Below are 16535 nucleotides of genomic sequence, written 5' to 3'. Positions count from 1 at the left end.
CTTCCGATCTCTCTTCTACCCCTTTCCCTCCCCTCTCCCTCCCCCCCACCTCTCATCCTCCCCCTCCTCCTCCTCCTCCTCCCGTGCAGCACCCCTCCAGGGACCCCCAAGAGCTGCTCTGCCGGCTGTGGGCTTCATCCTTGCCGCACAGCACAGACAGGAGGTGAAATGGCCAACAGCCAGCATCTCCAGTCCAGAGTGACGAGACACAGACATACAGGGTGGTCCTCCTTCACCCGGCCACTTCTCTGTCCCCAGGACTGCTTCTCTGCACAAAAGATGCGAGGCCAGCAGAACTACTGGGCCTGCTTCCTTGGGGTGGCACGAATTCCCTGGGCCCACCTTGGCACCCACACCAGAGGGTGCCCATGGGAAGCCCCCTTCCCTGTCCTCTCCCATGGAGGGCGGCCTCCTCAGGGCTATGGGTGGAAGCAGGAGGCACTAGCGCTCCACCTTGGGGTCTCCCCACTGCCAGCACCTGCAGACAACTTGCTGGAAGGCCAGCAGTCCCGCTATACTCTCTGCCTGCGACTCGCCCAGGTGATAGACACGGAAGGAGGACTGTCCCCAGATGGGAGAGCTGGGGCCAGGCTGGACATGGGGTCGGCCCTCGCCCACCCTTCCCAGCCTTGTTTTCTTCTTCCCTGCCCATCCCTTGAGTTCAGTTCTCACCAGGACTCCAGCCTGCGAGGGCCACGGCAGGGTCACCAGGTACAATGCAGGACGCCCAGTTGATTCTGAATGTCACATAAACAATGGGTAATTTGTTAGCACAGTGTGTCCTGTATTTTATTTGCTAAGTGTGGCAACCTTAATCATGAGGGCTGGGGAGTGCCGCCGGGCCCCAGCCCCTCTGTTGCTCTGCCAGGGGCCCAGTGACAAAGGCACTGGATGATGTTTGTCCTCTAGTTAACCTTCGGGGACAGCTCGTTGTATTTCCTCATTATGTTCCAGAAGACCAGGTGAGCACAGAAAATGAGAATAGTTGGGGGGGGCTGGGAGTGGGGCAGGGAGAGGAGCACCCTAATGGCTTCAATATGGGAAAGAATGAGTGAAAGGCAGACAGACTGTGAAGACAGACAAGTCTAGGTTCCAAATCAAGGGCTAACGGAGGAATTGGTAAAGGGACACAAAAAGCAACTACATTGTATATTGATATATTAAAAAAAAAAAAAAAAAAACCCAGGGCGGACTCAGTTTCCAGCTTTGAGGAAGTAATTAAACCTCTCTGAGCCTCGATTCCCCATCAGGAGACGGAAAGCCTGTTGGGTGGATGTGTGACCAGAAGCAGTGCACGAAGTGCCGAGCATGCAGGGCGCCGGACGAGCCCCAGCCACCAGCACACATCTTATCGGCTCATTATCGGCTGCCTTTGAATGAATGAGGTTTGTAAAGACCCAGACTGTCCCTTCTCTCCAAGCATGGTCACTTTGATGGGGAGCTTAGATAATAAGCAGTTCTGTATAAAGGCCTCTGCTTGGCACCAGGCCTTGGGCTGGGCCCTGGGGACAGAGGTTTGATCAGTCCTCTCTCTAGAATTGGCCGGGGTGGGGAAGTGACCCGGAGCCACTGTGAGTGTCTGGGAGTGCTGAAAGTCATGAGCACAGCACCCCTCACGCCCTCCAGCAGGGATGTCACCACCCAGCCCTCCTGACCCTCAAGGACTGGCCTGCCCACCTGAGAAGCCCAGAAGTGGAGGAGCTCTTAACAGGCCCTGGAAGGTAGCCTAGAGCCTGCTCGGGGCGCAGCAAACCCACGTGTGTCTCTCCCAGCCCAGCCGTCTCTGGAGAAGGCAGTCCTGTGGTCTAGGACCTTAGGGAGAATGAAGGGGAAAGCATTTATGGTGGGTGGACAACTCTCTATGGGGTGTCATTGCGCGGTCCGTGGGGCCATAAAGGCTCAAGTTGGCCTCTCCCTGATCCCTCCCGCCCACTGTCTGAGAAGCCTAGGACTCCTGACATGGCTGTCTGATCTGCTTGGCCCCGGGCAGTGCCTGGACCAGACGTGGACCTTGCAGAGGTGCTGAGAAGGGCCTGCCCACCTGCCCTTGCTGATCCAAAGTGGATTCGTTCATGTTTTCGTAGAACACAAGTTCTCTCACCAAAAGCCATCCTTGCTATTTCGTCTTGGCAGCAGCAGCTATGATTTCCTGATACAGCATCTAATTTGAACTTCTACAGGCATCCTCCCCTCAAAATGCTTTATTATGTTCTTCTAAAATATCTTAGGGAAACTGCCAGCCATCTGAAGCTCCCCACAGGAGAAAGGTCAAGCCAGCAATTAGTGCCGTGAACTCAGGCCTGGAAAGCCCACACGGGGCAGGGCACGTGTCCAGCCCCAGGGCTCCACCTAGAGAGCTGGTGCCGTGGAGACGGAGAAGTGGACACACCAGAGGGCCACCTATGGCAGGTGTGGCTTGAGTCTCACGTGCACCTTCTGCCTTCGCTCTGGCTGTACCTGAACATGCTTCTCCCTGCCTCTCTGAGGGCACAAAGCAACCCTCCCCTTCAGCCCCCCAGGCCACCGTGCTTGAAGCAGGGTTAGCCCTTTCCTGGTTTGTTACTTCCTTTTCCAGAACATCTCTTCCACCTTCATTCAAAAACCTCTTCTCTGAAATTCCAGCCCTCCTTGTCACACATTTTGTGCCCTTGGGTCACTGGGCCACCTGGCTCATCCTGAGACAGCACAAGGCCACAGGACAGCTGGGCCTCTTGGCTTCCTCAGTGTTAGGGACAGTCCCACTGCACCCTGGCCACACAGCCCCATGCCATGACTCAGCAAGTCACCAGTGACGTCTCCAAAGCTGGGGTCTGGCCACAACTCTCCTCTCCTCCTTATCTTGCATCCTCAATCCCACTACTGTACTCAGGGACATCGTGAGTCCTCCTCCCCTGCCCGTTACCCCTCCAGGCTCTCCGTGCGTAACAGCTTCTTCTTGATGAGAACACCGCTCTCACTAGCATGTTCCCTGCCCCATGCCCGCCAAGCTCAGACTCAGTTTCCTCCAGGGAGGGAGGTGCTCCCCAGCCCAGGATCGCACTGCTCCGTTTACTCCAGCCAGGTCTCAAAGCATTTCTCATGGTGGCATTCCGATTGGTGGCCCCTGCCCATCCACTGCAGCCTGGAAGGAGCAGTCTCAGTCTGTCCCTCCAGCCACCAGCTTCCCAGATCCCACATCCAGGACTTTGCTCGTGCTGACCCGCCTCCCCCAGGCCACAGTCCTCACTGCAAGGCCCAGTCCACGCTGACCTCCCCCAACCCCCCTCAACCACGGAGGCCCCTGCACTGCTTCAGGGGCTCCAACATTTCTGTGAATTGTGCCATAACATCTTCCACTTGCTTCTGTTCTCTGGTTGTTTCTGGTTTTGCTTGTTTTATATGCATAAGAAATAAAGGATTGGAGTGTTCTGATCACCCTGCCTCCCCGAAAGTTTAATCGATGGTGGTGTTTAAATGACAGAGTAAGAGAGTGTTTGAGTGAGACACTGAGCTTGAACATCTTGTCCTCCTCTAGACCAACGCTTCTCTCCTACGCTGCACGTTAGAATCACCTCAGAGCTTTCAAAAACCCAGAAGCCCAGGGCACATCCTGACCAGTTAAATCAGAATCCATGGGGGAGGGAATGATACCGGAGGAGAGGGTCTGGGGAGGTCGGATCAATGACCTTTAGACCTTGTCCCCTACCAGGTTCTTGACTTGGCTGAAGGAAAGAATTCAAGAGCAGAGTCAGAGTAGAAAGTGAAAGGAAGTTTAATAGAAAGAGTAAGGAATACACACTTCACAGGCAAAGAGCAGGCAGGCTCGAGAGTGAGTGGCAGCCCTGCCTTGTCCTGGCCTCCACCTTCTACAGTTGGCTACCTGACATTTTCATGGTGTCTGTGAATGTTTAACTAAAGGCGTGGTTCCCGCTTACGTAACTCATATGTAACTCCTGGTGTACACATGCTCAACCGTAGACATTGATCAAGTTTGCCTTCCTAGGTCTCAAACTCCCTGTTTTGTGCTGAAAATAGGTGCAACTTGCAATAGTAACTCAGGGCCCAGAGGAGGGGCCTGAGACTCGGGGCAGTGCCCGGAACCCAGCCTCAGAAAACTGATCACCTCTTACCTGAGAACCAGGCATGAGTATGTTTTCACACTCCCCAGCCAAGACTGAGAACCTGCATGCTAGGCCTGTGCTTCTCCAACATTATCATGTATGTGAACCACCATGTGGGGATCTTATTAAAAATAGGATTCTGATTCTGCAGGGAGGAAACAGCCTGAGACTCTGCATCTATAACAAGCATCCAGCTGGTGCTGCTGTGGCTGGTCCACAGGCCTCACGTTGAGAACAAGGCGCTTGATCATATCCAGACGTTTTTAGGACTGCCCTGCCCATCTCAACCCTCTCACTTTTTGTGATTGCATGATTGTCTTCTCACCAGACTGAGGGCAAGGACACTGTCCTTCTCTCCACCGTGTCCCCCCCGGCAGCACAAGGCACTGTCGGATGAGCGCATGCGTGCATGAATGAAGTGATGGCATGAATAGAATGAATTTGAAAGCACCAAATACAAGGTCTGTTAAGTGCCCCAGAGAGACCCAAGTGCCCACCGCTTGTTGACAGCACCCACTTTCTCCCTGTGGGACAGCCCAGGGTCTGCCTGGCTGGGGTCTGAGCTCCTGGTCAGGGGCTTTGAGACTATCAAAAGTCAGAAAGGCAGATCCTATGACTGAAACAGAAACCAGCCGAGGCTGCGTCTGGCTTCCTAAGGAAGGGTGGGCCCAGCCCAGATAGGAAAGAGGACAGGAGCAGGAGGGTAGGGCAGGGCTGAGGCTGGCCCTAGGGAAGAAAGGCCTCTAGTGACGGCAACACCTGATCTGCCTCTCCTTCCTGCTAATCCTAAATCACAACAGTGTGAAATCCGAGCAAGTGTGAATGCCTCAGGCTCCAGCTGTTTTTCATGTCAAGCCCCAATTCCAGAGGAGACAGCAGTCAGAGGCTGTGGGACTGGGTCTCGTTCCTGCAAAATGAGGAGAGGGAGACCACATGCTCGGGGGACACACGTGGGAACCCGGCCTGTCTCTAGCTCAGAGGCCACTGTGGCTGTAGGTCGGTTCCCCCTGGGGATCCCCAGTTCTGCCTTCCTGCCCTGCTAGTTTCCAGGGGCCTCTGGGATGCAAACCAGATGGGTGGTGGATAGTCAGGAGTAGCCACCTCCCTGGGAAGTGGGGACAGGGGATTCTCCAGCAGGCCAGTCCCAGCATCTGTGAATCTGAGCCAAGACATACTCCAACCAGGCCAAGGTGACAGGCCACGGGACTAGCTGGGGGTAGCTCAGTTGCTGGGGCTGGATTAGCCAGAGGGGACAGAAGAAAGGCAGCATCAGGGGGATTACCGGGCACATCGGGTGGGCTGGGCCCACTCACCCAGGAGGACTTGCTCTGAGGAGGAAGTGCGTGGGCTGGAGGTGGCTGGGGCAAGGCAGCTGGCTCAGGGGTCAGCACTGCGCTGCATGTGGGCTGGGGCTCCTGCTACCTACGGCAGGATTCACTCCTTGAATAGGGACCTGGGGGGAGGAAGGGAGCAACAGGCCTGGGCAAGACAGCGTCCTGTGCCTGTGAGAAGAGACTGAAACCTCCCTCAAGCCCTGTGGCAGCTGGCTGCTGACAGGTAATGTAGGCAGGCTCTGTGTGGTTTTACAGCTGAAAGGGATGTTGGGGGCTTCCTGCAATGGATACCTTTGGCAGTTGCCTTCCCAGTCCCCTTCTCCTGCCACCCTCCCTGACCCCCATGTCCTGCCCAGTGAGAAGCCAGAATGGTGTTCTCTGTGGCCCTGCTCCTCTGCAGCTGCAGTGACCAAACACCATCCTGGTAAGACTTGACTCAGAAGGACCAACCCAGAGACCCGGCTGGGCCAGTCGGATTGTCACTCTTGAAATTTGCAACTGGGACTCTGGGAGCCTGGGTCTGTTAGCTGCTGGATCCGGATGCCAGGCTCAGGGCTGGGGCACCATTCTGGACAAGCCCCACCGGCCATGTGCACACTGAGCAGAGGAAGCCAATCCAGAGAGAGATAGAAAAGTAAACCAACGCGGAGACAAGCAGGGATGCAAGACCATGGCACTCCAGGGAGAGACCGTGACCGAGACTAAGGGAGAGAAGTTTTCTCACTTCCACAGGAAGCCTGCCCTACAGAACTCTTCCTACGGTGTGTGAAAGAGACCTGGAAAGTATGTCATTCAGGCGAGGTCAGGCTGCAGAGGCCAGGCCAGCTCCAGTGATGTCCAGCCTGGGCAGTGGCCTCTTGTCTTTCTCCACAGGGGTCATGAGAGTTGAGGGGAGCAAATGATCACAGTCTGGACTCCACTTTGGTCCTGACTTGAGGGGGACGTCTGCATCCCATGGGGTCCTCAGGAGTCGGGGCTTCCTCCGGCCGTGGCCCTCAGCACTGCTCAGGCGAGAGGTAGGAGCTCAGGAGACTTGCGGCTGCCGCCCCGCCCCTCCCCGGCTTTGGCCACAGAGCAGCCCAATATCCAGTTTCCAGGAAAGGTGGACGACATTATTTGAACCTGAAACATGCCAGGGGTAATCAGATCAGTCTGAGAAAACTGAGAAGCCTATAATTTATGAAGAGCTTGGCAGACAGGAACCAGGAAGCAGGGGAGGGTGCTGAGATCAAAGACTGACCTCCCCATGCAAAATGACTCTCACTTAGGGAACGTGGATCTGAGGACTGAGTACAGGGGGATGGACAGCTGCCAGATTTCACCAGTTTCTGTTCCCGTCAAGCTGGATCCAGACTGACCCCGCAAACAGCTTCTGAGACACAGGCACTGATTCTGAGGTCCTGGAGTTCCAGGCACGTTGTTGTCATTCCTGACTTTGCTGAGATACCCCCATTTAGTGCCTGAATCCCTGGGTCTCCCGAAGGTCTTCGGGTCCCTTGATCCACCATCACACCCCAACCCCCTGCCCCCAATCTCCTGGAGAAAGCCCTAGTCAGGACTTTTCCCAGTCCAAACCTCAGTTTACCTGCTGATCACTTTCCCACAAAAGCCCCAAACATTCAGAATTCAAAGATGTTGAGGGGCAAATAGAGGTCTGTTTACAAGGAGGCAAAAGAGGGTGCCAGGTGGTTCTGTGATCCCAGTTACAGAAGTGAGGTGCGACGGCTCATTTGCAGGCCTGGTCTGTAGGCACTAGTCAGCTGGAAGGGAACAGAGGAGGCACAGGGATTGAGAGATGCAGACAGGTACTCGCCCTTGTGGGGTTCCTGCTATGTGCCATATAATCCTCGCAGTCTTCTGATGAAGTGCTACCACCCTCCATTTCAGAAGAGAAATCTGAGGCTGGCAGAATAGAGTTCCTGTCCACGCTCACGGGCCCGTCCGACCACCAGCCGGGGCTGGCCTGCCTGGTCTGGCCTCCCCACCCGATGCCTCCTCCATCGGCCTCATATTGAAGCCCTTCCACACTCATGCACCCATTCAGCGAGGTTCATGCGTGTAGAGAGAGAGAGGACAGAAATAGATGATGGAGGGACGGGAGCAGAATAACAAGAGAGTGGCGGAGAAGGCCGGGCCTGGGAGGAAAGGAGGAGAAGGTTGGGGGCAGATGATGGCCAGGTGGCCCCTAAATCAGAGTCTAGACTGCTTATCAGCCTGGGCCTCCAGGCCCCTCCCCAGTCTGCTGAAACCCCTGAAGCGTCTGCTTCTTGTCAAGCTCCTTGGGTCATTCTCATGCTCATGGAAGTCTGAGATGGCTGCAGCCTCACCTGGGCCCTCCAATGCGGCAGCCGCTAGCTGGTGTCCATTTAAACTGAAATGAGTTAACATAAAAATCCACTTCCCCATTCCCAGAAGCACATTTTCAGTGACTGATGGGCACGTGATGCTGGGGCTGTTGGCCCGCCATCCATTTGAGGTGTTGTTCCCAGCTCTGCCCTGTTGCCTGGATGTGGAGACAGATGGCTGCCCCTCCTCCTCAGAGGCTCCTTTCAGGCCTGGGTGACTGTGGATTTGGCAGGGTCTTACATGTGTCTAACAGGGGCTGGTGACGTGGGCCAGACTTCAGCTGCATCCCCAGCCCCACCCAGACCTGTGGTCCCTGATCACCCACTGGGACAGCGGGTCATCAAGCGGCCACTATAACCCCTTAGGCCCCATCCTCCAGGGTCTCTGCAAAAGAGGGGACATTGTCAAGACTGAACACTTTGCATCAGGTCACTCCCCCCACCCCCATTCTTGTTCCCACCCTCCTGAGCAAGCTATGGCTTCAGAATGACCAGGCAGGATGGGCCTGCACAGTTTCCTAGGTCGTGCCCACCTGGGGCCCAAGTGTGATGTGCTGAGGTGTGTGCACACTTATCACCACCAGTAGCCCAAAGAGAGGAGCAGTGCCATTCCCATCTGCACAGGAGACTCAGAGGAGACTGGCCTCAGGTCACACTGGGGAGGGGCGGGACTGGATTTGAATCCAGGCCTAGCTGGCTCCTCTGCCAGTGCTCCTAGGACCTCAGTTTCCCTCCGCTTTGTCCCTGGAAGCCTGGCCTACAGGAGATGTGCATCCTCGCTCCGGTCCTGAGAGTGTCCTGGGATGGGTTCACAGGACAAAGCCGCTTCCCAGCCCTTCCTGTTGTGGGTCTGGAAGGATTCCTAGCAGAGACCATCTTGCTGATCCATGTCGAGATACCTCTTTCATCCAGCTAAAAAGAAATACCTCGTGCAGGCTTCCAGTGCTGGGACACCCTCCTGTTCACCCCTCTGCACTTGCTCCTCCTGGCAGATGAGGAAGACTGCCTGTTCTCTCCCTCACACCAGTGTGTTTTCCTGCCGGGCCTTTTCCCAGGGAGTAGGGGTGGGTATCACAGGGCCTTCAGCTTGTGAGAAAGTAGGGGAGAGGAAGCCCTGAGAAATGCCACCAGGCAGGGAGGTGGTGAGGAGGGGCTAGGCCTCAGGAACACACAGAAAGCCCCTTGGCTGTCCACAGAAGACTGGCTGCTGCTCTCTGGCCTCTGCACTTGATGTGAACCCCCAGGCTGAGCCAGACAATAAACTGACCAACCCCACCAGCCATCCAGCAGCTGACACTGGCAGATCTGGCCGGGCAGTGGCATGCAGGGCTGGTGCGTCCTGGATGCACCAAGACCTAGGGGTGGGCCTTGCAGGGTCTGCGTATGAGCAGCAAACCTCCTCCAGCCAGGCCAGTGGTGCCTGCCTCCTCAGCAAGCCCAATGTCACCAATAGTCTATATGGCATGGAGACAGGGCACACCTGCTAGCTTAAAATCCTACCCCAGTTCTCTTCCTCCAACCTCATCCCCCAGAGTCCAGACTGATAGACAGGGTTCCCTGTTGGAGAGTAAAACTTCCCCACCCAACATTCAATTGTTGGTCTCTTAGTCTTTATTTTTGCTTTGATAAAGCTTTGCTCACTGCCTCTAACTCCAAAGATGGTAGAGATCTAGGAAATCATTAACCTATAAGACTGGCCTCACATGGCCTCAGAGTGTTAATCCCCACTCCAGGCTCACCCCAGCGCTAACCTCTCCTTACACAGACCCAGCTCTCCTGAATTGTCCTGGGCAGATGGGACTCTATCACAGGCTTTTTTTCCTTAAGATACGACTTCCTGAGTGCACAGCAACCCACATGACTAGACCCTTCTTTGTACGTTTGGCCCCTAGACCCACTTTCCATTATGAAAGTGGACAAAGAGCCGAGGACAAGCCCAACAGGATGTGAGTTCCAGGCAAACCTCTGTCTCAGTGCTATTCTTCCTCGGCTCTCAGCTCTCGCATTAACAGGTCAACCTCTCAAGAAATCAGAGGATTCCAGGGATGTCCTCTCAGTCCCACCTCCCTCCCACCCTTGGTTCACATTCTTCTCTCAGATGCACAGGTGTCACAGGGAAGTAGCTGGGGAATTCGGCACAGCCCCCGCCTCTCTCCCACCACTGACGCATTACGGCTGAGTTGTTTTCACTGTTAGCATTTGCTGGGGAAGTGGATATTTCAGAGGCTATGAAGTCTAGACATTATTACTAGAGTATTTAGAATATTTATAAATTAGTAGAAAACACAATGACTTTGTGGCAGAATTTAAAATTCTAGGAGAAATCCTGAACGTGACTTGAACACATCGGCCTCAAGGAAGTATAGACTAGGTGTTAGTGAGAGGCCCACGCACCTTACATTTATTTCACATCTTTCTCCATTCCTTATTTGAAGCTAAGACTGCTGGGGTGATAAGAAACTTCTTCCTCTTCCCTTGGAGTCCCTCTGTTATGTAAGTCGGGGTTTGGAGCCGCTGATGACAGAATCTATTCTAGCTGGTTGTCAACAGGAGAGGATTTATTAAGGGATATTAGAAAAGTCACTGAAATGTTGCTTGGCCTGGAGGCACCGAAGCTTCCAGGAACAGCTCCCAGCACACGCTGAAGACTGGTGCTGGTGAGGGAGCTACCGCCATGCACAACCCCAGAATCAGCTGCATTTGCTAATAAATGTCCTGCTCCCACTTGTCTCATACATTCAAACCAGTCCCGTGCGGGTCCTCCTGATTGTTAGAACCAAAGTCACGTGTTTGCAAGTCTTGTTTGTATGCTATGCTGGGAAAGCAGAGTCACAACACGGGGGAAGACTTCAAAATATGAAGAGGCTGTTAAAATGTGGAGGTGCCCTGAATGACCACAGTCCACTACACACACAGAGTCCCCTTTCACTAATCACTATGCAGGACAGTAAGTCTCCATGCAGACCTGCTTTGTTCTAAAGGGCCCTGTTCAAGGCCCTAGTTTTAGAGCATATGAGGGAGTATGTAGAAAAAGAATTTTGATTTTGGTGTGATGTGAAGACTCTGTCACTCCTTTATAGTATTCTTGTGTTTGGTATGAGAATTTTTAACAACTTTCCCCAGTTAGAAGTGTTCCCTTGGGCCGGCCTGGTGGCGCACTGGAGAGTGCGCCGCTTGGGAGTGTGGTGGCGCTCCCGCCGAGGGTTCGGATCCCATGTGGAAACCAGTTCCCGCTCACTGGCTGAGCGCGGTGCGGGCGCAACACCGAGGGTTGCGATCCCGTTACCGGTCAGTAAAAAAGACAAAAAGGGAAAAAAAAAAAAAAAAAAAGAAGTGTTCCCTTGATATGCTGTATTCTTTGAAGTCTCTGACTCTTACCTGTGCAGTTCCTCCTGCCTGAACCATAGCTCTCCTCTGGTCACCATCTGCAACACTTGGACAAGCGTTTGTGTGTGGTCTGGGAGCCTGCCAGACAGACCAGGGTGAAAATCCAGCTCTGCCACTACACAGCTGTATGACTGTAGGAGAGTCATTTTCCTTATCCTCAGTTTATGCATCTGTAAAATAGGTATAATATTGCTGACTACTTTTTTTTCCAGGCCTTTTTTTTTTTTTCTTTTTCTTTTTTGGTGGCTGGCCAGTATGGAGATCCGAACCCTTGACCTTGTTGTTACAACACCACACCCTAACCAACTGAGCTAACTGGCCAGCCTTATATTATAGAGATATTAATCCTTTGTCTGTATAGGTGTAAAACTGCTTTTTCTTCCAAGAAGTTGTCTTTTGTGATGATTTGTTTACTACTCAGCACTCTTGGAAGGCAGGGGTCTTGTCTCATGCAGGCACCAGTAGCTGAAATCGTAGCTGGTTCAGTGCAGGCTCTTAGCAATATCTGGTGGATAAATGAGTGAGTCTACATTTGGCTGGCAGACAAATCAAGGGAAAGTCAGTCTGCATTAGCAAAAACTCTGTTAAGGGATTCTAAAATAGAGCATATATTCTGGAAAACGTCAATTGTGTCTATCTATTTTTGGAAAGTTTCATCTTGAATTCAGGTCTTGGGTTTTGCTTTTCAATTTCTGAGTATTATGAGACCTTTTCAGTGAACATGAAACATTATGTTGCAATATGCATACGCATAAATAGCAAATAAAAACTAGGAGAATATGTATCTATTTGGAATAACAATGAAATAAAGAGAAACAGGCTAACAAATAATTATATCAGAAGAGTAGTCATATGGACTGTTAAAAATAATATTAAGAATCATGAATTTTTTTTTCCTTTTTGTCTTTTTTCGTGACCGGTAACGGGATCGCAACCCTCGGTGTCGCACCCGCACCGTGCTCAACCAGTGAGCGGACCAGTCTCTATATGGGATCCGAACCCTCAGTGGGAGCGCCACTGCACCAAGCGCCACACTCTACCGAGTGCGCCACCGGGCCGGCCCATGAACCATTTTTTAAAGTGACTTTGGTGGGCTTATATCTTGGAAAAAAACCCTGGACTCCTAGCTTGAAACTCATCAGGTGAGTGATCAAGTGAAGTCCTTTAACCACAATTTTATCATCTGTAAACGAGGGAAAAATATCTGCCCAGACTACTTCAACCATCCATCCATCCATCCATCCATCCATCCATCCATCCATCCATCCTTTCATTCACTTAAAACTTGTTAGTAGACAGCTTATAGTGAAGACTGATTTAATTTAAATTAAATTAAATGTAATATTTAATTTAATTTAATTTAAATATTTAGCTTATAAACTTGGAGTAGAAAATATCTCTGTGGTACCCTAGAATACAGTGAATGAACACACTGATACAACTTTGAAACATAAATATAGCTTAGCTAATTTATTATTTTTATTTTTTTATTTTTATTTATTTATTTTTTTGTCTTTTTCGTGACCGGTAAGGGGATCGCAACCCTTGGTGTGGTGTCGCCCGCAGCGCGCTCAGCCAGCGAGTGCACAGGCCAGTCCTATACAGGATCCGAACCCACGGCGGGAGTGTCGCTGCGCTCCCAGCGCTGCACTCTCCCGAGTGCGCCACCCAAATTCCCCCTCCTCTTTTTTCTGAGGCTCTGCCACTGCATACGGGTAATGGTAAAACACTCAAGCCTATTTGATTCCTAGTTTCAAGATTTTTCACATCTCCCATTTTTTAAAAATAGTCTTACTTGTGCAATTACTTGCTTTGCAAATCTTTTCTTCTTGGAGGGCATTGAATTTGCTTTTTCAAGACGGTAGCTTTCTTGAAGGCAGAGGCTCTTGCTCTGACTCTGGACCCTGAATGTGACCTTTCAGTCAAGTTTTGTTGCTTTGGCACAGCACAGTGCTGGAGAGTGCCTGCTCTCCTGGACTTAGTCTAGTGGGGCGACAGGTAAATAATCAGACAATTGCAATACGGGGCAGTCAATGCCACAGTGAACTCTGGTGTTGGAGCAAGGGCACAGACAGTCCATCTGCTCCCTACTCTGATGGAGCTGTGGAGTTCAAGCAGGTGAGGTTACCTGTCATTTCCTTCAGGATGGCCCAAACTGCTTAAAATGACTCATCAGCCTGGTTCTCCCAAGACCCAAGTATGACATCAAAACTCATAGAATAAAACCTTCCCTGTACGTTTGAGGGTGCTCAAGATGAATTCTACCCCTGTATGGTTTGTAACAATCAAACCACAGATGAGAAAAACCAATTTTTGTTTCCAGGGCAGGATCTATGCCTAAATTGGTTTTCTCAATCACAGTGATTTAGAGGAAGGATTTAGTTTCTCTCAAAATTGGCTTTTCTAACCTCTGCTTCCTGTCTGATGTACAATATAGATATTCACCAAAGTGCTGTTTAATTTGTCATGACTGGCAGGGAAGACATTCACTGAAGAAAACTCCCCCGTATCTGCCAATCAGAGCCCAAAGAAGTTCCAGTTGGGATCTGTGATAGAATCATCCAGCAATTCAAGATGATTCAGTATATACCTATCCACATCTGTTATATATGACTAATAACACATACACTATTCAGGAAACTAAAGGTAAAGAGAAGAGGTCAAGCTTTAGAAAAGCACAGGCACCAGTGAATTTTAATCTGAGTGAGGATATTGTCAGAAGTTTGCTTATTCCCCAAAGCCTTTTCTTTAGATCTCTTCACAAAAAAATTTTGCTGGAGGGAGGGTAAAGCTTGTGGTTTTACACCCATCCCTTAAGACTACATGAATTAAGCACTTGATTGCTGCCAGACTACAGAGAAATATATGTCACCCTGCAGACCAGAGAGCCTCCAGAGGGTAGAACAATGGAGCTCGTGGAAGTGAGGACACCCAAGAAAGGCCACATCTAAGACTATTTAAAAATAGATGCTATCTTATTCTCAACTATTATTAAAACATCTGGTAAAGTTTTGCCTAGAGATAATCTTACTGAACCTTTTTTTTTATTAATGAGATTTGTAGTGGTCATATGATGTTGCAAAGACAGTAACACTACAGAAGTTTTTTAAATTCTAGAGGTTTGTTTTCTTGGGCAGGCTAAGGCAGGCTTTTTGCAATCTTCTTTGGATTACTGGTTTGCTCAGCAAACCCTTTCCTCTGTAAGTAATGGAAAGTTAAAGACCCATCCACTGATCAGAAATGTCCAATTAGTGGATAGAGGTTGAGCAAATTTTACTCTGTTACTTTGTCTCACATTGAAACCAGCTCTTATAAGATCCTTATTGAGTTCCAAAGAAAAATATTTCTTGCTGAAAATAACCTGCCCTCTGCTTATTAGGAAGGTATAGACTACATTACAGATGGTTATGTGAAAAAAATATGAGAGGAGAAGGGTAAATATCAAAGTTTAGCTATTCCATTGACCTGAGAACATGGAGGGTTCATTTGTTTCACTGCGACAGTCAAAGTCATTAATACAAGCACGAATTTAATGGATCCCGTTTCAGGCATTGTGTAAGGACAGTGGAGGTGTTGACTGGTATTTCAAATGTTGGCTTAACTCTCTTAAGAAGAGGATATGTACTCTACCGTGTTACTCTTAACAAGTTGGGTCACTGACCTATCTTCTCACTCAAAATAAAATGTATGTAGTTCAGGGTTACTGAAAACAAAACCTCCGAAGAGTACCCAGGTTAGGAAGAGCCCTTTCTTGGACTGCAGCTTCCGAATGCAGAACATCATCACTTTATTCCATGTCCACCCCCAAAACTAAACCAGCACTCGCACTCCCCAGGTCTCAGGAAAGCACACTTATGTACAACGAATATCCACCAGGCTCTGCTGAGTCAGTGAACTTGTCCTAGCTGGCGTTTGTACTGTCAACTTCATGTCCTAGCTGGTGGCTGGGGGGAGCTGATCGAAACTGCTGATCCGGATTACTCAGGGACTTGTGCTGGTGTGTGCACCTTTTGGTTTACAAAATTAATGAAAAGAGAAACGACTTTTTTTCCCACAAAAAAATCCAAAATTACGCCGGTTAAAGCACTGTTAAGAACAAAAGATTCTACTAATGAGTCATATTCATTACTTAATCTTTTGCCTATATATTTAATGCAAAGATATGAAACCTCTTAGTACACATAAAACCAAACATTAATGAAAGTAGCTGTTTAACAACATAAACAAAAAAAGGTAGGTTAATGTATCAACGGTTGGTGATAAACTAAATTCCAGCAAACATTTTGGAAAGATCTACTATGGTATAAAGGGTAATTTAGACATAGTAGTTCCTTCTACATTAAAAAAAAAAAATCCCCTCATGATTTCAACAAATTTCTACTTTTGTGACTATATCTAATCTTATGAAAAAAAACTTAAATGAGTCTTTGGATTTATCTTTTAACATAGGTTTACTTTTTCTTTCTTCTAAAAGACTCTCCTTATCAAAGTCACTGCTTCCTCATTCAGATACTCCTGACTGCTAGCAGAAAGGTTTCCACGTGAGACCCTGGGAACTGGGAACACAACCTAATCTCCTGTAAGACCACATTTGAAAACGACTCATCACATCACCCTTGCAAAAGTTTCAAAATTTAGGATGATTGAGGCTGAAGCATAAATCATTGTTATGATTTTTTTTTGGCCGCTGGCTGGTATGGGGATCAGAGCCCTTGACCTTGGTGTTATCAGCACCATGCTCTAACCGAGTGAGCAACCGGCCAGCCCTCTAATGAAATTTAATAGCAGCTTAGCATACCTTTAACGATCATTGTTTTGGGAGAATGTGCATTTTATAGCAGCTACACACAAGGAATGAATACACACAGATGAAGCTGTGTAGTCATTTCAAATACATCTCTTCTCTGTGAAAAACTTTTTGCTATTGTCCTATTCCACTTTTCAATCAAATAGAGATTTAAACAGTGACTTTGCAGGGAGGAAGTCAGGAACAAATTTGATAATAGGGACTTAAGCCTCAAAGATGTGTTCTGTTGTAGTAACAGACAGTATACAAATCCTTTCCATAACAAAATACCTTCCACATTACAAATATTTCATAGTAAGAAGAAAAGACTCTTTCCCCATGTGTAATTTAAACTCTTACAAATTTTCTAGAAGATAATAATGGATGAAATTTCTTTGTGAAACAGAACTAGAAATAGTAATCTTTCGCTACCCAGTAATGAGGAATTAAAAATCTAAAAGAAGAGCTTTCAAGCTGGTTAGCTCAGTTGGTTAGAGCACGGTCTTGTAACACCAAAGTCAAGGGTTCGGTTTTCTGTACCGGCCAGCCACCCCCAAAATAAAATAAAAATAGAAAAAGAGCT

This window comes from Galeopterus variegatus, unplaced genomic scaffold, assembly GCF_000696425.1.
Source record: "Galeopterus variegatus unplaced genomic scaffold, G_variegatus-3.0.2 Scaffold2235, whole genome shotgun sequence".
Lineage (NCBI taxonomy): Eukaryota > Metazoa > Chordata > Mammalia > Dermoptera > Cynocephalidae > Galeopterus > Galeopterus variegatus.
This window is presented reverse-complemented; position numbering follows the sequence as displayed.